Genomic DNA, 21343 nt, shown 5'->3' with positions numbered 1-21343 from the left:
CTGAATATTGCTTGAAACTATACTTTGATCTGATCAAATGCTTCTTAGTAGTTCCTTACTGGATGCATAAGGAAACCGCGAATTGTATGATGCAAGGACTTCACAGGATGGGATTGCCTAGAGGGGGTTTTTATTTTTATTTTGTTAAGAGAAAGAATATAGAAAAAAAAGAAAAAACCTGAAGCAACTTCACTTTATAGGCCTTTGATGCTGTGTGTGCTTGCAAAATGGTTGGCAATAGCATATGGAAGTTGTAAAAAACAAAAAAAATCTGTGCTCAGATATATCTCAAATCCATAGCTACATAGGCACATAGATGAGTACAGGCACAGCCACTGGCAGGAAAGAAAGAGATATGTTTTCCCTGCCCAGCTTTTTAGTATAGTAAGGATGTCTCCATTAATGTAGATGCAAGACAAAACGGTTTTACCTACCTTTTGTAACTGTTGTTCTTCGAGATGTGTTGTTCATGTCCATTTCATTTTAGGTGTGTGCATGCCCACATGCACAGTTGTTGGAGATTTCTGCCTTAGCAGTAGCCATAGGGCCGGCTGTGGAGTGGTGCTCCCATGGGGCGGTATATCAGGTGCCACCAGCCCTACACCCTCTCAGTTCCTTCTTGCCAGCAACTCTGACAAAAGGGCAGGAGGGTGGGAAATGGAATGGACATGAGCAACATGTCTTGAAGAAACACAGTTAAGAAAGGTAGGTAACCGTTCTTTCTTCTTCGAGTGCTTGCTCATGTCGATTCCATTTTAGGTGACTCACAAGCAGTATCCACGGAGGTGGACTCAGAATTTACAGCTTAGTGGCTTGCAGTACTGTCCTATCAAAGCCAGCATCGTCCCGGGCCTGCTGGATCAGTGCATAGTGGGACATAAAAGTGTGGACAGAAGACCAGGTGGTCGCTTTACAGATGTCCTAGATAGGCACATGGGCCAGAAAGGCTGCCAAAGAGGCCAGTGTCCTGGTAGAGTGTACAGTGACAATCGCTGGGGGCGGCACGTTCACTTGGTTGTAACAGAAGTGAATGCAGGCAGCGATCCAAGAAGAAATTCTTGGAGTGGATACCAGGCATCCTTTTCTCCTGTTGGCCACTGCGATGAACAATGGCTTATGGAATGGTTTGGTTCTATCCACATAGAAGGCCAGAGCCCTCCTGACATCTAGGGCATGTAGCCTGCATTCCTCTTCTGACTTATGCAGCTTCAGAAAGAAAACCAGTAAGTAAATGCCCTGGCTGCAATGAAACTCAGAGACTACGTTAGGAAGAAAAGCCAGGTGCAGCCTTAGCTGGATCTTGTCCTTGTAGAAGACCGTGTACGGTGGCTCTGAGGTGAGCACCCGAATTTCGGATACCCAACGGGCCAACGTCACCGCAATCAGGAACGCGACCTTCCAGGAGAGTAGAAGGAGAGAGCAGGAAGCCAGGAGCTCGAAGGGAGGGCCCATGAGCTGAGACAGCACCAGATTCAAGTCCCACAGAGGGACAGGGTCCCTGACATGCGGGTAGAGGTGCTCCAGGCCCTTAAGGAATCTGGCAATGATATCCTGAGCTAAAACAGACTTACTCTGTAATGGCAGCTGGAAGGCCGACATGGCCGCTAGATGGACTTTGATCAATGAGAGGAACAAGCCCTGGAGCTTAAGATGCAGGAGGTAGTCCAGAATAAGATGCAGCGAAGCCCACTCGGGACAAACACCTTTATCTGTAAGCCAACAGATGAACCATTTCCACTTGGCCATGTAGGTCGCTCTGGTGGAAGGCTTTCTACTCCCCAATAGAACGCGCTGAACCTCAGCTGAGCACTGCTGCTCCTGTGCGTTTAATCACACAGCAGCCAAACCAGAGGTAGCGCCGCCAGGTTGGGGTGCAGAAGACTGCTGTGGTGCTGGGACAACATCTCCAACTGGAGCAGTAGATGGAACGGGGTTGCTACCAAGAGGTCCAGAAGGGTGCTGAACCAGTGTTGGCACAGCCATGCTGGCGCTAGGAGGATGATCCTCATCCTATCCTGTTTGAGCTTCATGAGGACCCTGGGCAGCAAGAGCACTGGAGGGAAGGTGTACATCAGAGCCCCCAACCAGGGGAGCAGAAAGGCATCAGACAGGGCTCCTCTGTCCATGCCCCCAATTGAGCAGAAGATGTGGCACTTCCTGTTCTGTCTGGACATGAATAAGTCCACCCGGAGAGTTCCCCACCTGCGGAAGATGGAGCTGACCATCTCTAGATGAACGGACCACTTGTGGCGAGATGAAAATGTCCTGCTGAGGCAAACTGCCAAAATGTTCTTGGATCCCGGAAGGAGAGAGGCTATGAGATGGAAGTCCTAGAGCCCAAGGGCTTCCTGGCAAAGGGTTGACAACCTGGCTCCACCCTGGCTGTTGATATAGAAGCCTGTGGCCATGTTGTCCATCAGGATCTGGACCACCGCGTCCTGTATGTGAGGTAGAAAGGCCTAGCAGGCCAGCCAAACCACCCAGCGTTCCCTGACATTAATATGTAAGGAACGATCGTGACTGGACCAATGGCCTTGAGTGTTGAGATCACCGAGGTGGGCTCCCAGCACATATCCGGGGCGTCAGAGATAAGGGTCACCAACGAGATTGGGGCTGCAAAGGGAACAACTTCCAACATGGACGTGGGGTCCAGCCACCAGATGAGGGACGCCAGTACACTATCCAGAATCATTACCACCTAGTCCATGCTGTGCCGGTTTGGGACATAGATGGACGCCAGCCATGCCTGAAGAGGTCTGAAGTGGAGTTGTGCACGCCAGACCTCGTAAGTACATGCTGCCATGTGGCCCAGCAGCCTCAGGCATGTGTGGGTGGTGATGAGCGGGTTGGCCCACAGGCCTGCAATGAGGTCCGCCATAGCCTGGAACCGAGTCTCAGAGAGAAAAGCCTTGGCCTGAGTGGAGTCGAGGACTGCTCCGATGAATTCTATGCGTTGTACTAGGGTTAAGGTTGACTTTGTCTCATTTATTATCAACCCCAGGTCGCAACAGGTGGAACAGACCAGGTCGAGATGCCTCCGCACCTGACCCAGAGACCAGCCCCTCATTAACCAGTCAGCGAGGTATGGACATATTTGGACTCCCCGACATCTCAGGTAAGCAGCTACTGGAGCTATACACTTTGTGAATACTCTCTGGGCCAAGGAGAGATCAAAGGGCAACACCATGAACTGGAAATGGCGTCATCCCAACATGAAGTGGGGGAAGCGCTGGTGCCCCGGGAAGATGGAAATATGGAAGTATGCGTTCTTTGAGTCAACAGTGACTTTTAGAGGGACTTGTTGAGGTGACACAGATCTAGGATGGGTCTGAGGCCCCCTTTTGGTTTTGGAATTAGGAAGTAGTGGGAGTAGAATCCTCTGCCTTCCATGTTCCCAGGAACCTTCTTCACTGCCCCCTGGCAAAGGAGGTTTTCAACCTCCTGAACGAGGAGTTACTCGTGAGAAGGGTCCCTGAAGTGGGGTGGGAGGGATGACTGGCTGTAAACTGCAGGGTGTAACCCGAAGAAACTGTATCTAGCACCCAGCAGTCCGAAGTGACCCAGGACCAGGCCAACCAGAAAGGGTGGAGGCAGTTCAGGAAAGGGAGAGTTGGATCCAGTACATCAGCTGGGGTGCCGTCCTCGAGGGCGCACCCTCAAAATGACTGCTTCTGACCTCCCTGACTCCTGGGAGGGTCAGGCTGAGCAGCCGTGTGGGAAGAGGATGGGTAGCATCTCTTAGGCCCTTTGTCCTTGTCCTTTCTCCTGTAGAAGCCAGACCTGGCAGCTCCCCAGGACTTAGAATGCGTCGGAGGAGGAGGAGATGGAGGGCGGGATGGCTTCCTGGACTGCTGAGGAGTGTGCAAGCTCAGGAAGCGGAGGGTGGCTCAAGAGTCCTTGAGCCCATGGAGCCTAAAGTCAGTTAACTCAGAAAAGAGCCCCGAACCTTCAAACAGCAGATCTTGTATTGTGGTCTGCATCTCCTGGGACAGCCCAGAAGCCTGCAACCAGGAGCTGTGTCGTATGGCCATTGCTAACGCGACCACCCTGGCAGCCAAGTCCATCGCATCCCAGGCCATTTGCAGGACTCCGCAGGCCACCGCCGTGCCTTCATTCACCAACGCGGCGAACTATTGGGCACGATCCTGTGGGAGGGCCTTCGTGAACTTATTAAGGGAGTCCCATAGGTTAAAGTTATAACGACCCAGCAGGGCCTGGTGGTTAGAGACCCTAAACTGTAAAGTGGCTGTTGAATAAACTTTTCTTCTGAATAAGTTGAGTCTCTTGGCCTCCTTATTTTTGGGCATTCCGCTGGGGTAGCCCTGCCTGTCCCTTTCATTCACCGCAGACATGACCAGTGATGCCATGGAGGGATGAGTATACAGATACTCAGAGCCCTTTGCAGGGATATAGTATTTCTTTTCCGCTTTCTTTGATGTCAGCGGAATAGATATGGGGGTTTGCCACTCCGATCTGGTTATTTTGAGCACCCCTGGGTGGATGGGCAATGCAATTTTTGCCAAGATGACACTGAAGAGGTTGTCAGCCTCTTCAGTGGCCTCCTCAATTTGCAGGCCCAGATCCTCAGCCACCCGTTTAAGGAGGGCCTGGTGCTCCTTAAAATCATCTAGGGGTAGGGTACTGGTGTGGGATGGTCCGGCCACTGACTCATCCGGGGAAGTGGCCTGAGGGATGGTGTCACCCTCTTCTTTGTCATGGGAGGGCTCCCTCAGCGCCGGAGTATGGGGTGCGGGTTCCGCCTCTGCCCTGGTGCCATGCTCCTATTGTGGCACCGTCTCGTCTGATGCGGCCAGGAAGGGCTGGGAGTACTGGATTGGCATCACCAGCACCCCTCACAGATTCCAGTACTGCCACTGGGGGAGCAACAGCCCCTGCTGCATCGGCACCGCTATTGGTGCCACCTCAGTCTAACTGCGTTGGAGGGGAGTTGTCCAGCCTCGGCGACGAGCTGAAGTCGAGGTCCGATCCCAATCACTGCCCCTCAAGTGACCACAATGGGGCCATCGAGGCCTGAATCTGCCTACTGACTCTGGTTAGGTGAACAATAGGGTGATGGGGAGTAGCACTGCCTGCCGGAGGAGCGTGACCGACACCAAGATCCCTGGAGCGAGCCCTCCAGGACAGGAACCAACGACGAGGAGACCTTCTGGGAGAGGGTGTTCAGCGTCTAGGTGACCTATGGCCGGACAGTCGCCGGTACTGGCAGTATGGGGAGCAGTGCTATGAGTCCAGAATCCCCTGCCTAATAGGAGGGGATCTTGATGGAGATCTAGGCCATCTGGCCAGTGAGCTAGGGTGCAGCACCAGGTCCCGAGGTCGCAGCGAGGGGGACTAGCATCTGCGATCCGGTGACCTGGGATGTTCCGCCAGTCTATGTTGCAGCACCCCGGTGGCCTTCCCCTTCAGTGCCACGAGTGGAGCCGTATCAGTCACCTGGCGTGGCACCTGCGGAGTTGGTCGGCCTTGCTCCTTGGCCGCCGAGGCTGCTTCAGGCCTCATCACAGGCTGGGAACACCTGCCGCTGCCTGGGGTGAGAAGGATGGGTCCTTGGCAGGACAGGTGGGTCCGATCTCTGCAGTACCCCCGTAATTCCCCGTAGCGTGCGCATAGCCTGACAGAGGTCCTTTGCCTGATGCTCCTCTCTCCTTCGGTGCCAAGGGGCTTCTTTTCTTCAGCACCAGTGTGACGGAGTAGTGCCAGGCCGAGTCCAGCGCTGGACTTCGTGCCAAGACCGAAGTGCCAGGCGTAGGTGCTGTGGTGGAGGGTTCCAACACCAGAGGAAGAGACCCCTCCATCAATAATGCCCTTAAGTGGATATCCCGCTCTGTCCGGGTTCACAGGCAAAAGTTCTTATAGATGCGGCACCTGTCTTTGCGATGGCCTTCTCCCAGACACTTAAGACAGCAATCGTGCAGATCGCTGATCAGCATCGGCCTGCTGCATGATGCACATGGCTTAAAGCCCGGGGAGCGGGGCATGCCCCGCTCGAGGCTAAGTCCCAACAGGGGACTCTCTTGACTAACTAAAACTATCAACTAACTAACTACGAAACTATGTACAACAACAACTAAGAAGTCAATGGATAAACTGCTACTGTTCTTGCGAAGACAGTCAAGGTGCTCCAACCAATCATCATGGGCGGTAAGAAGGAACTGAGAGGGCATAGGGCCGGTGACACCTGATATACCACCGCATGGGAGCACCATTCCAGAGGGCACCACAGCTGGCCCTACAGATACCACTAAGCAGAAATCTCTGACAACTGTGCATGTGAGCATGCACGCATCTAAAATGAAATGGGCATGAGCAAGCACTCGAAGAAGAGGAATGTCTTCTCACTCTGGTCCCTCCACCCAGCTTTGCTGTGGTTTCATCCCTGTAGATCAGATTCCAGAATGGGGAAGTGTTTGGTTAGGTGCCATGGGAACACCCTCCCCTGTCCCACATACTTTACCAGCTGTGAGGCTCCTAAGGTGCATCAGAGTAGGGCTCCCCTACAGGAAAATGTAAGTGCCAAGCTGTCCTCCTTACCACCTGCAGAGCTTCTGAGGTGCTTCAGTATGGCATGAAGCATGCGCGGCCTTCCTTACCCAGTATTGCCAACCCCAAGTGTTCAAAAATAGTGAGTCAGGCCCCCAAAAATCACGAGACTGGCTTAAAAGTCACAAGATTTTTTAAAATAATGAATTGCAGGGTCTTCTTATTTATCTTCTGGTTTTTGCACAGCTAGGGCTTGTGTTTTTGAGCTTTTCCTTATAGCCAAGAGGGCTAGAAAGTCACTTTTTTTTTAAAGGAAAAGCTGAAATTCTCATGAAATAACATGGCCCCAGCATCTTTAAGAAAAAGATCAAATATCACTCACAAGAAAATCGTGAGAGTTGGTAACACTGTTCTCCTGAGCACTGTACTAGATTTTTTAAAACTCCAGTGCAAAATGTCAGGGCCAGATTAAGGCAGACCAGGGCCTTAGGTATAACTTGATTTAGGGCCCCACACCTGCAATAAGAGTGGTGGGGGAGAAGGGATGCTCCTCTCTCCCAGAGAGGCAGGGACAGCTGTGTGGAGTCCCAGAACCATTGGTTCTCAGAGTTACCATCCCATTGAGATACACAGGCAGGTGACATCTGTCAGAGCTATTGCATCAGGTTGTCAGCAGACATCTCTGCACCAGCTACGCTTGATATGTGTTTTCAAACTTTTATTGCAACCGTGATGGTCAGAAGCTTACCTCTTTTTTCCAAATGAAAGGCAAGATTCTGGCTGTATCACTTGACTCCAGGAGTTGGAGATCTTAGACACTGATTTAGAGTGCTTATACGTTAATCTAGCCCTGCAATATGTGCTGTGCATGCAGTTGGCAAAGGGTCAGCTCTCTCTCAAATAAAAACTAAATTTCTCTGGAGCTCTTGAAGACAATTCCCTGCCAAGATTTTTTTCATGACAAATTTCCACTCTCTCCTCTTAGCCATTTCAGCTTTTTTTTAAAAAAAACACACACAAAATTTGTTTTCTATAATGAGAAAAGTAATTTTTTTGCCCTCAATGTACATTTAAAAATGTCTGACCCATTATTGCTCAAACTAAACCATATACAGTACATTCACCCCCAGGAAGAAATCAAGCCTGGAAAATTTCAGTCTAGAATGTGAACATTTTAGAAAAATGTATAAGTAAGGCCAAAAAACAATCATGAGGTTAGAATGAAAACCATGATGCCACCTTAACCCCTGCAGTCCCTACTACTTCTGCTGCAGTTTCATCATCAAATCTCTCTAAGTGTTTCATAGCAAATATTGTTGAGCAAGTAGCTGTCAAATGGGAGAAGGGGGTCATGGTAAATACAAGTCTTAGTACATCTACTTCTGGTCTGACAAGAGATACTACTCTGAGACACTAGAGACTGGGGAACAGATTGCATTGCTCCTGCCTACCTTGCTGGTCTGCAGAATTGGACAGAAAAAACACAGAAGAGGCAGAATGTAATTCAAGTTTAGCATACACAATACTGCAATTAAGAGTATGATTGGGACGGTGGGAGAAAAATCTAAGAGTGGCAGCAAATAAGTGTGAAAACTCTACTGGGTCCTTGGACAGGTCAGATGTTTTGTCTGTCTCAGCAAGATGAAAGTCCCATGGGTACAGAGAGATGGGTGTGTACACGACCCTCAAAAATAAATCCATATGTGAAAAAAATCCCTTCTTCCAATTAGGCTCTACCAGGCTATTTTTGCCTATTTGCATAATCTTATCTGCGTGCTGCAGGTTAATTCTATCTCCCAAAGACACCAAAATTGAGACGGACACACATGATGAGTGCATGGTGGTGGCAGATCAACTGGGTACGATTCCCAAGGAATTTCAAATACTCTTAAAATGTTCAGATGAATTCAGAGTTTGTTACAATTGCTAGGTGAACAGCCCTAAAAGCTGTTCTCTAATCACAGAAAAGACATGGCACACTCTGCAGTAGTGCCATCATCCACCTGTCATCACCATCATCATGTTCCCATTATGCCTCTGGCGTTTAGGGCAGTGATGAAGCTCCTCCACTCCTGTCTGTTTCTGGCAAGTCTTTCAATGGTTCCCCAGCTGTGCCCCAGGTTTTTCAGCTCGGCTTCCACAGCTCTTTGCCACGTTGTTTTCGGGCAGCCTCGTTTTTGCTTGCCTTCAGCTGTTCATCTTATTGCTACTCTGGTGATGGAATCAGTTTCCATCTGAAGCACATGACCGATCCATCTCCAACACCTCCTGGCAATGATGGTGCTCAGAACCTCTTGGCTGCACTGTGTCAATAGACCTTGGTTTGAGATTGTTCTGGGCCAAAAGATACAGAGGATTTTTCTGAGGCAGGTTGTATGGAATGAAGACAGTTTGGACATGTCATACTATCTCATTCCCCAGCATTCTGCACTATAAAGTATTGTTGAAAGTACGCAGCTCTAATAAATCTTGAGTTTGGTTTTGGTGTTGTATTTAAGCTTCTGAGGGTGTTCCGGGCTTTATCGATTTTGTTCCGGATGTCCTGACTTGTTCCACCATCCTGGCTGATGGTGCTGCCCGAGTATGTGAATGTTTCTATACTGGTGAGAACATAATCCTCTATCCGTACTGGTGATGGTAAGGCAATATTAAAGGTCATGATATCTGTCTTATTGCGGTTGATTTTCAGTCCAATTTGCTGGCTGAATCTGCGAAGTCCAGGTCTTCAAGGGATGAGAAGAGTGTCCATTTAATGCCTCTTGGCATGTCTTCTGTTGTACGCCGCATTACCCAGTCGATGGTGTCAGGGACTCTTTAACCCAGACGGCAAGGTTCGTTGTCTGACCGCAGAGTGAGAGACAGGCAACACCAGCAAGGTCCAATACAAGCTCTTCATTGAAGAGTGCACACAACAATAGAAAGCGGCCCGTCTCCTGAGAGAACCAGCCCACCTCTACAACAACTAGTGAGATTATATAGACAGTCCCGTCGCATCATAGTTAAGCAACTTAAACCCCCGAACCCCCGTTTACTAGTTAAAAGCTTCTGACATCTATGCATATCTATCTTCATTGACAGTACAAACAGTTCATGATGCCTCAGCAGCTTCTTATCGATATCTTCGTCATGTGCCAGAGGCTGAGAACAAAGAAGGAGTTAGGTACAGATAAAACCCAAAAACAGGGAGTAACAGGGAGTGGGGACTCCGAGTCTCCATCTGTTTAAACAAACTGTTCCTGGTACTTCGGTTACAAGAACGCGGCCCTTCCTCCTATCTTATTTCCTACAGTTTGAGCAAGCGGGCCCCTAGGCCTCACAGAGGAAAAAAAGAAATGGCCTACCAACTACTGTTAGCCTGACTATGATTAAGCTAGCCAGACAATGTTTTATACCCCATAATTCTACGGGCCTAACAATGGCAATGTTGAAGAGGACTGAAGACATGACACACCCCTGACATACTCCTATTTTGACTTCAAAACTGAGCTCACTGTGATCAACACCGCATATAAAGTTGAAATAGAACTTTTGATGATGTTGATTATACGGAAAGGAATTCCATATGCCCGCAGAATGCGCCATAGGCTGGTCCTGTGAATGCTATCAAAAGCCTTCTCAAAGTCTATGAAATTTATATAGAGTTGCTGTTGCCATTCTAAGCACTGTTCTATTACGTTTCGTAGAGTGAAGGTCTGGTCTGTGCATCCACACCCTTTCCAAAAACCAGCTTGCTCTTTTCTGAGAACACTATCAACTGCCTCTGATATATGCTGGACTATGATCTTACACAATACTTTGCTTGGCACAGATAAAAGTGTGATACCCCATCCATTATTACAATCACTGAGAGTTCCTTTCTTTAGTATTTTCACTATAACCCCATTGGTCCACTTATCGGGCACTTTTTCCCTTTCCCAGACTGATGTAAATAGAGGGGCCAGGATAAATGCTGCTAATTTAGGATTTACCTTGAACAATTCTGCATTCAAGTTATCCTTGCCAGGAGCTTTTATTTTTTTAAGGATTTGATAGCTTGAATAATCTCCTCCTTAGTTGGGGTGTCTGTGTTGATATCAAGATCTTCTTCTGCCTCCTGGATGTTTGCTTCCTCTTTAGGTGGCTCCCTGTTCAGCAGTTCTTTGTGTAACCCTTCTGCCAGGCCAAGTTGATAGCAGCAAGGGCTGGGTTCAGTACATAGGGGTCCCTTCCCAACAGCGTGACACAGAACCAGCTCGAGCCCCCACCCAGTGACCTGGGAAAATCTTACACAAACCCCTAGGCGCCTCGAAGAGGCAATATTTCCCCTCTCGCAAGCACAGAGCCTCGGTGTAGCAGAAAATGTTTAATAACATGAGGTAAACGACATAGCATTAAATTGGGAAAACACCACAACTAGAGTTCATAGACCAAACCATGAGCGAAGACCCACCCCAGCAAATTGGGCCGTGTCCTCTCCCGTTGGTTCTTGAAACCAGCGACCCAAGAATCACCAAAGTCCCAAAAGTCCACCGATCCCAAAGTCTCTTGGGTCCAGCAACCCAAGAATCACAAAAGTCCCAAAAGTCCGACAACCCCCCAAAGTCTCTGTCCCTGATCAGTGCAGCCCCAGAGTTCAAAAAGGGGGGGGGTGAGCAGGGTGTTAAGGGGCACCTTACGTGATCCGAGGCCAACCTGGCTGCTTCTCCGTGGGGTTCCACCGCAGCCTTACCACGAACTGCTCCACTCCACCCGCAGTCCCACTCCTGCCGTCCCACGAACTGCTCTGGCAGCTGCTCCGCTCCGCTCCGCTCACCGACCTGTGAGCCGCGCCGCTCCGCTCACCGACCTGTGAGCCGCGCCGCTCCGCTCACCGACCTGTGAGCCGCACTGCTCCGCTCCGCTCCGCTCCAGCCGTCCCTTGGGCTGCTCCCACAAGGCTCTGCTCTGCTAGCTGCTCCTCCAGCCACTCCACTCACCGACCTGTGAGCCGCTCCGCTCGCCCCTGCTAAGCTAAGTTAGCTTAGCAATATAGCTTCAGGCTCCCCCACTAGTTAACACAGCCTCAGTGATCTCAGCTCTTAAATAGCTTTAGCTCTTTTGTGATTTCAGCTCTTAGTGATTTCAGCTCATAGTAGGGGAGCCCCACTGCTGGTGCACTATTGGCCCAGAGTAAATTCAGCTCAGCAGTCTGTAACTAGACTCCTAAGGGAATCAAAGTTAGCTCTGACATTCAACAGTGGAGAGAGAAGGAGGTGCAATTGGTGTTTCAGGCCCACAAAAGGGACCCACACCACCAGGTACCAATACCGGCCCCCAACCTCTCTCAATTCACTGGGTTTTGTAACCCATGCCCCTTGACAAGCAAATGCTACTTAGGTAATGGTGAATGACTCACTCAGTCCTTCTGTCATACACCAGTTCCACTGGCCTTGATTCACAGAATCAGGGTAACAAAACTTTATTCTTCCTGCCCCAATAACAGAGAAACTGGGGATCCCACACCAGCCAAAGTAACCACTTTGAGTTGCTGTTGTTTCCTGCCAGGCGAGTGGGTGTGCCTATGCAAACAAGATCAGCCCCTGGAGTTCTTTTCCACACTCGCCATAATTCACCACCAGATGTCAGGGTAGAGCTCATCCTGACTCTGCTTACATTTGAAATGCTCTCTCCAGTGCATTTCTTGTTCTTTTTCGGTTGTTAGTAGGTACCCTTGTTTGTTCCTGATAAGAGTTTTGGTTGGTGTCTGCCAATTACCACTGATAAGCTGCGTCATTTTGTAGACGGTTCCTTGTTCACCATGAGCAGCTGCATCCTCTGCTTGTGTTGCCAGATTATCAATATAATGCCGTTGGTCCGCTCTCACTAGGCGTTTGACCTCCTGATGTGCCTTGCTATACTGCTCATGGTATTTGTCCCTTAGCTTCTGGGATTTTGTGTCTAAAACTTTTTTCTTGGTTTTGGTTTCTATGGCATTCCATGTTCTGGGTGTAATCCACTCCTTCCTTCTCTTCTGCCTGTAGCCTAGACAGGTTTCACTACTCTGTTTATACATTGTTGTTACTTTGTCCCACTTCTTGTTGGTCTCCTCATCTGCATTCCCCTCCTTTTCGTCAAGGTCTGCAAGTGCTTGAAACCCGTTCTTTAACTGCAGAACGAAGGCTTTCTGTATGTCAAGGGACTTTAGCTTGTCCATATCATACCGCCTATGTCCCTTGTTTGGTGAACCCACACTTCTCAATTTTAGCTTGATGGAGGCTGTCACAAGGTGGTGGTCACTGCCAACATCTGCTCCCCTTCTCACTTTCACATCTGTCAGTGAGTGTCGCCATTTGCCATTGATCATGATCTGGTCAATCTGGTTCTTATCTCTGCCATTTGGAGATCACCATGTCAGCTTGTGAATTTCACAATGTTCAAATAGGTTTCTGCCAATGACTAGGTCATTCATATTAAAGAACTCAACAAGCCTTTCTCCGTTTTCATTCATAGTGCCACACTCATGTCTTCCCATTGCTCTGTCATTGTTTGTGTTGTCCTTACCGACCTTGGCATTCAGGTTTCCCATGATGATAGTTAAGTCGTAGCATGGTATTCTCTCTAACTCCGCCTGTAGTGTAAGGTAGAATTTGTCCTTTACTTCTTCATCATTGTCATCTGTCGGAGCATAACACTGAATCAGGGTGATATTATTATGTTTCCCTTTCAGTCTGGCTCTCATAAGTTTGCTGCTGATGGATTTCCATTCAAGCAGGGAATGCTCCACTCCCTTCTTCAAAAGATGGCAACACTCTCATGGTGTTGTCCATTATCCCATTAGAGAACAGCAAAGTTTCTCCCGAGGCTGTTGTTAATCTTCCTGATCCCGTCCATCTGCTCTCGCTGACACCCACCTGTAGCATCTCATCTCTGCTATGACCTGAGCTAGCTTCCCTGCTTTGTACATTCTCCGTATGTTCCAAAAAACAAGTTTGGTTTTTGTCTTGGTGTTGAGCACTGCAGTCTTCATGCCAGTGGCTTTCTTTCGGCTTTCACCACTGGCAGTCATATGGGTCATTGACTCCTGAAGGCCATCACACACAGTAATAGTTGATTTCTCCGTTGCTGTTTCCGTAACATATTTTGTTTTTTACGGGACAGAGTTGTTAACCCTGTGCCTAACCTGCAACCTGGAGGACCAGGGTCTCTGTTTTGTCTGGCCCCTCCCCCACAGACCAATCCAGCATGGTTGAGCCTACCAGGAGCAAAAAGCTGCTGCCGACACAGACTCTGGGGATCGTTGGAGCACGCAAGCTGTCCCGCCACGAGAAGGCATGGATACCAGAGGACAGATCGTCCACCTACTCCCTGGTTAATGTGTATTATTAACCCTGACGTAAGGGCCGAGAGGCCTATTCAGTCTCTACACTCATGCTGTAGTTGGCTTCTCTGATGAGACTTCTAGCAGAGGTGGCAAGTGGCATCTGTTGTGGTGGTTGGCCAATTTTATGATGTGGACCGTGCCCACTGGGAAGGGGTTGGAAGCCACCAACTCATTGCAAATAGGTCACAGGCCAGCACTCAGATGCCAAATTATCATCACAACCGACCTTGGCTGAATATGAAAATGACAGGCCAAATTCTGATCTCCTTTACACTAGTGTATATAAGATCAGAATTTGACCTGAATGCTTTCCAGAACTCACCCTTCACCCTCAACTTCAGGCTCTATTCATGGCTGTTAGAGTTTCTTTTCTTGTGAAGAATATTACTTTATTTACATTCCCTCCAAGCCCCAGTAATGCAGAAACCATAGGCGCTGACTCCGTGGGTGCTCCGGGGCTGGAGCACCCACGGCTGGAGAACCCACGGAGAAAAATTAGTGGGTGCTGAGCACCCACAGGCAGCTCCCCGTGGCCCTGCCCCACTCCACCCCACCCCACCCCCCTGCTCCAGCTCACCTCTGCCTCTGCCTCCTCCGCGAGCGTGCCATCGCGTCCTGCTTCTCCCTGTTTAGCGGGGCAGGGAGGGAGGGGGGAGGAGGGGGAACGCGGTGCGCTGGGGGAAGAGGCGGGGTTGGGGCGGGGATTTGGGGAAGGGATCCAATAGGGGCAGGGAGGGGGCGGAGTTGGGGCGGGAACTTTGGGGAAGGGGTTGGAATGGGGGCAGGGCCAGGGGCAGGGAAAGGGTGGAGTCGGAGCGGGGCCAGGGGTGACACCCACCTACGCCAGAGTTGGCGCCTATGGCAGAAACAGACGACAACCAAAGGCAATTAAGCAGATCCTAGGTCACAAGGTGGACTTCCCATTGGTTATGACTGATGTTGCATCTTTTGCTCTTTACACAGCAAAAATAATTTGAAGAAGCCACATTAGCCCATTGTGACATCAACAACTGTGTCTCCTAAACGTACACAAACACGCAAGGCCTAGTTACATATACACTGCTTCTCTGGCGGACTTCTGGCAACTTCTTCAACATAAAACATAGTGAATGCCACTAAAGGTTTCACAAACTATTTAAAGGGATATGATTCTATTCCTATACACTACAGCTAGAATGAAACACATCTATAGGCAAAAGGCATGATCAGCTCTTAAAAATCCAACATATTGTAGTAGAGGTCATGACGATATACTGCCATTATACCCTGAACAGGGATCTAAGATAAACATAACTGCAATTAGAAAACTCATTATTAGAGAGAATGATACAGTGTAGTTGTTAGTTGGCATTGAAAATAAGCAAGCTGCTCACTTCCTTTTTATTAATTATTGTTGTTATTTTAATGCACAAGTTTGATCCAAGCCATCCGTTAGCATATCTCTTACTGAAAGATCGTCCACTTGCTTTGAGGGCCTATGTAGACACTGTGACAGAGTGCAAATTAAACTCAATCATTCTCCTATAACATCTTTAAACAATTAGTATAAATATTATTAGAGCATGACTTATCTTATGACTTATCTTGGGCCCAGAAATTTGTGCATTAAAAAAAAGCAAGCTGCTCCCAAAACACCATTTGAATGCAAATTTGAAAATATGCATCAGGAGATCAGCATAGGAAAAGAGCTTTTTAAAAAAATAGTCTTGGAGTTTTATTGTGAAGGATTGGAGAGATACATTTAGAAGTACCATCGTGGCTTAATAAATCTTTATAAATACCATTTATTTTGAGGGCAGGCACCCTGTCTCTTTAAATAGATTACATCTTGGTATAATCTCACAGGAACATTTATGTGGAGATTTTATTTAATGCAGTCTGTGATCTGTATAAACTTCACCATGGCATGAGTCTAACCAAGCACTGAGCAGAACCGGGAGTCATGTGGGAGCTATATTTGCTATATTAGAGTAGCACAGTTCAATATACAATTTTATCTGCAAGAGCCTGCTGGGAATTAGAGATTAGTCATATGGGGATCTTTACAGCAGTGAAGTTTATGAGGGGCTGACTCAATGATTTTGGTCTAGTAAACTGTCACACAACTGTCCTGTTACTTAAAATTGTGTAAGATTTAGAAAACAGGGACTTAAAGCACTAGAATAGGGCTTGAAGTTACGGGGCAGGGAGAAAAGAAGGGCACAGAAAAAGTAAGTGAGAAACATAGAAAGATGTAAAGTGTGGTTTTACAGTGTTTGGGAAAGTGACTAGAAAAATGGAATTGGGGGTTCTATATTAAATTTTTCTTAAAGACTCAATATCAAATTTGCTGTTTACAAGTCCAGAAAAAAAAAAAAATTTAATCGCCAGTCCTGAAAACTCCACTTGGGACCCACAAATCAAACTGTGGCTCTTTCTGCCTCTTAAAACTCCAGTAATGGAAAGTCTACCACTGGAATTTAGTTATCGGTTCTGGTTGAGATCTAGAATAGAATCCGGCTCATTCACCAATAGCAGTGTTGATCTGCTGCACTAGCAGGAGCAAGAACTCTTTAACAAGAATGTAAATAGATTTGATACAAAGATACATTGGGCCAGATCCTCTAACCTGCACCAAGCCCAAATGAATAGACGTGGCATAGGACAGGAAGGGGTAGAATCCCCATCCCTGCCCCAAACCATGGAGAAGAACAAGAGCCACTCCATGGCTGTTACCCTACACTCCTTGGGGTGTTTCAGCCAAAAGTTCCACCATGTCTCAGATCCACCTTCAGACCCAATCCCAAAAACTCCTCTATTTGGTGGAACTCTGTAACCCCTAAGGAGACAGCCCCAAACCTGCCCTTCCCCCTAACGAGATGTACATGCCAGTGTGGAAACAGGACGGGGCAGGAATTGCCCTGCAGTAAGCGGACTGGTTGAGGAAGAATGTATTATTGCATAGTCACTTTTCTCACCATATCTGCACTGAAGGCCATTCATGATCAGCACCAACTGCAACAGCCACTAATTAATGCTCATATATTAAATTGCAGTTTCCTTTACATCTTGGTCTCCATTAAGCTTCATTTCACAGCTCACAATTCTACTAAAGTACCTTAGAACTATTTACAGAGTAACAGCCGTGTTAGTCTGTATCCGCAAAAAGAAGAACAGGAGTACTTGTGGCACCTTAGAGACTAACAAATTTATTAGAGCATAAGCTTTCGTGGACTACAGCCCACTTCTTCGAAGAAGTGGGCTGTAGTCCACGAAAGCTTATGCTCTAATAAATTTGTTAGTCTCTAAGGTGCCACAAGTACTCCTGTTCTTCTTTTTGTAGAACTATTTAGGTGCTTATATGCCCCCTCATAACTGTAGTGTCTGAGGGCCTCCCAAATGCAAAGTATTTATCTTCACAGCATGACCGAGAAGAAGGAAAGCACTGTTATGTTTGTCTTTACAGATGGGAAACTGAGGCACAGAGAGATTAAGTCACTGAGTCACACAGGAGGTCTGTGACAGAGCCTGGAATTGAACCCATATCCATCGAGTCTCAATGCACTGCTTAAGCACAAGGCCATCCTTCCTCCTTCCTAACACTGAATACTAATTCCTAAGCAGATTTATTCAACATATTTTTGCTTTTTTCTGATCACGAACAGTTTGCAAAATTCTTTGTTAGTTTCTTCAGGGAACAATTTTTGTCCTGCTGATTGTCCACAAATTGCAAATATTTACAAGTCACAGTTGCACTGTGTTAGTGCCTCACCAGCCCCACCATACCTGAGATTATTCAAGTTGAGCACCATACTAATCTATCAAGATACTATAGTCAGTATAAATATCTCCTGCAACTGTACCTAAGAGAAGTTTATTTGCCAAGTGGTGTTTCCTCTCTTCTTTGTTATGCTTGTGAAGGAGCACTTTTGTTTAAATGAGAAGACAAATGATTAAGTCTCCAGGGTCCCCCTCTTCTCTGCAAGCAAAAGTATTCATTGTACACACATTAATCAGGAAGGGGGAAGGCGAGAATTGCAGAAGCCCCTTCTTCAGATATGGTCAGGACATCACTGAAGGAAGGATCAGTGCAGGAGCAGCTGCTTCTATGCCCTCAGACTGTCTGGTGCACATCCCAGCGGGGAGTTCAAAACAGCAGGAGAGGTTCTATGATCAGAACAGCTTGGCAACCACAGTAGGGCATTGAGGGGCACTTTCAATATGCCCTTAATTAATGAGGCTTTAGCTAATGAGCACATGTGATGCTACGGTGAGTTTCAGTGACCTACCTAAATTTTTGGCCTATTGCCACCACCTCTGATAGCTACTAGTTGGTAATAAACTAAAAAGTAAAGAGCAGACTTATAGTAGCTCATACTTCTATATGTTCTGAGCTTGATTTTTATCCCACCCACATCAGGTTTCACTGGTGTAACTCCACTGTGGACTTTGACTTTCGGAACCCTGATGTGGTTCACACCAGGAAGTGAAACCAGCTGGATCCAGGAGTAGGGCATGCAGAATGATCTGAGTGAAAAGCAACGAAGATCTGTTTTTTTAAAAACTTTCTTATCTGTGTCTCTGAGGTACTGCCTCTAGATCAGATATAAAACCAGAAACATTACAAACTCTATCATCTTAAATAATATTATTCCTAATTTACACCAGCATCAGCAAAATCAGGGTCAGGTATTTTATTTGTAAATCACACTAGACTTTGAGTTATCACCAAACTCCTGGCCTGGAGACTTTTCTCATTTACATTACCCACAGACCAGCTATTGGCAGTCATAGTGCAGTATGATTAATATTCTGTTGGACACAATTGAACTAACCTTGAAACATTTACATTTAATCAACCAAAATAGGCTGCTGACTCCAAACCCAGTATTCCAACTAGAACCATAAATCTCTGCAGCATAAAACTTTGGATGACAACACAGGAGTATGAAGTGGTACATGGGTTTCAGTCCATTGGTAACCAGTCATCAAATGGCTGGCAGGGATGGGGTGTAAAGAGAAAAATCATTACACAATCATTAAAATTAAAAAACATATGCCAGACAGAACATAAATAATATGTATTTTAATATGGTCAAAGATAAAGTCATACAACTAGGAATAAAGAATGTAGGCCATACTTACAGGATGGGGGATTCTATCCTGGGAAGCAGTGACTCTGAAAAAGACTTGGGGGGGCATGGTGGATTATCAGCCGAACATGAGCTCTCAGTGCAACATTGTGGCCAAAAGGGCAAATGTGATCCTTGGCTGTATAAATAGGGGAATCTCAAGTATGAGCAGCTAGGTTATATTACCTCTGGAATACGGTATCCCGTTCTGGTGTCCACAATTCAAAAAGGATGTTGATAAATTGGAGAAGGTTCAGAGAAGAGCCACAGGAATGATTAAAGGATTAGAAAATATACCTTATAGTGATAGACTTAAGGAGGTCAATCTATTTAGCTTAACACAGAGAAGGCTGAGTGACTTGATCGCAGTCTATAAGTACCTACATGGGGAACAAATATTTGATAATGGGCTCTTCAATCTAGCACAATAAGGTATAAGAAGATCCAATGGCTGGAAACTGAAGCTGGACAAATTCAGACTGGAAATAATATGTACGTTTTTAACAGTGAGAGTTAATTAATTAATCAATCAATCAATCATTGGAACAACTTACCAGGGGTTGTGGTGGATTCACCATCACTAGCAATATTAAAATAAGGATTGGATGTTTTTCTAAAAGATCTGCTCTAGGTATTATTTTGGGGGAAGTTCTGTGGCCTGTGCTATACAGAAGGTCACACTAGATGATCACAATGGTCCCTTCTGGCCTTGGAATCAATGAATCTAAGAACATTTTAGAGGCAATTGCCTACACAACACCTGAATTTATCATAGGCACTGGATCTAACCTATCAACTGCAAACATAAGGCTTTTCCCAATAGACTGTTATCCCAGCATATTTCAGATAGATATTCCCATATAAGCTTGCATTTCCCAGGCTGAATCCCATTTTATTTCCTGCCCATATTTCCAACCTAGGTAAGTGACTTTGTACAGGACCTTATGATCTTGAAAAGTAGTTCCCATTCTACCAAGTGCCATTTTTAAATCACAGGAATGAAGAGTCAGGAAGGAGGGGTGATGGTCACTCAGAACGTAAGTGTCCTCCCCTGGCTGAGGCGTGCTTGCTCACTATTTGAAGAGGTCATATAGGGACCAGTATATTAGGTGGGACATTCTAACCTGCCTTAGCACTCCATGTGCTCAGTATATAAGGGCATTTTAAATATGCCCCTGGTATTCTTTTTGGCTGATGATGAGCTATTCAGCAGAGCTTCTGGTTTGAAGCCCCCTACAGGAATGTGCAATTATGCTCATTAATTGAAGGGTACTTTTTGGTGATGGATACAACAGCTGCTTCGGAGTTCCCTACTGTAATGTGCACACATTAACCACAAATTCTGGGGCACTGGTGTTGCTGGACCCACAGATCAGCTTGCAACAACTATTTCATTACGTTAACAGCTGGCAATGGCATGTTGACTTGGGATGGTGGTAGATGTATTTTATTTTATAATTTTGCTGAGATATTGGTAATGGCAGAGAATCCACTGACAATAGGATGATTCTAACAAGCAAAAACTCTATTTTATTGAAGAAACAAGAACAGATATAATGAAGAAACTTCAGAAATGAAACATTGCTCTTGAGCTTTAACTTTTGCTTGTTTTCATTTTAAAGCAGTTAGAGAGATTGGACAGTGAATTTTGTAATTACTAAGAAGGAACTGAAAACAACCCAGATCAACCTCCAGTGACTTGGCAAATAAGGGAAAGTTATGTGTAGTCTTTAAATTTAAAACAAAGAAACAGAGCTTTTCCTGGAATAAATATCTCATTGTTCAAGAAAGAGTAACAGAGTATGTATTCCCACTCCCCTCACGACAGAAAGGAATGGGTAAATGAGCAAAACTGAAGGCAATAACTGATCACCCATGCTTTGTAATATTGTTTTTCCCTGTTCCCCAGCATATTTAAGGCATGAGGTCTCAGACAGGTCCAGAGGAGATGCAATCACCATCTTAATGGCTAGAGGGCAGGGGTATAGGCCCCAAAACTTTGGGGGTTTTAACATAGGATGAGGGTATGGAAAAGGTTGAGAACCATCAACTTTTTTGTGTAGTGCATGCACACACAAACTACACCACATGTAAAAGCATAAATATGGACATATGTCCGTTGAAGGGTACGAATGGGTTTTGTTTGTTTATTGTCAAGTGTCCATCTTCCAACAGATTAACGGGAATGCCTTACAAAAAACAAAACAAAATTACGCCACAATTTGGGCCAACCAAGGTATAAATAGCCATGTAAATTGGACAAAAGCCCTACAAAATGAGAGCAAAAGAAAAGAAAGACCTGGTCTAGAAAGGGAGACAAAAATAAGGTCCCACATGTACCGGTCTGATTACAAAAGCCTTTGCAGGGAGCAGCCCAGTCCATGTCTTCAGA

Source organism: Malaclemys terrapin, chromosome 2 (genome assembly GCF_027887155.1).
Source record: "Malaclemys terrapin pileata isolate rMalTer1 chromosome 2, rMalTer1.hap1, whole genome shotgun sequence".
NCBI lineage: Eukaryota > Metazoa > Chordata > Testudines > Emydidae > Malaclemys > Malaclemys terrapin.
The sequence above is the reverse complement of the archived record's forward strand: the minus strand, read 5'-3'. Positions refer to the sequence as shown.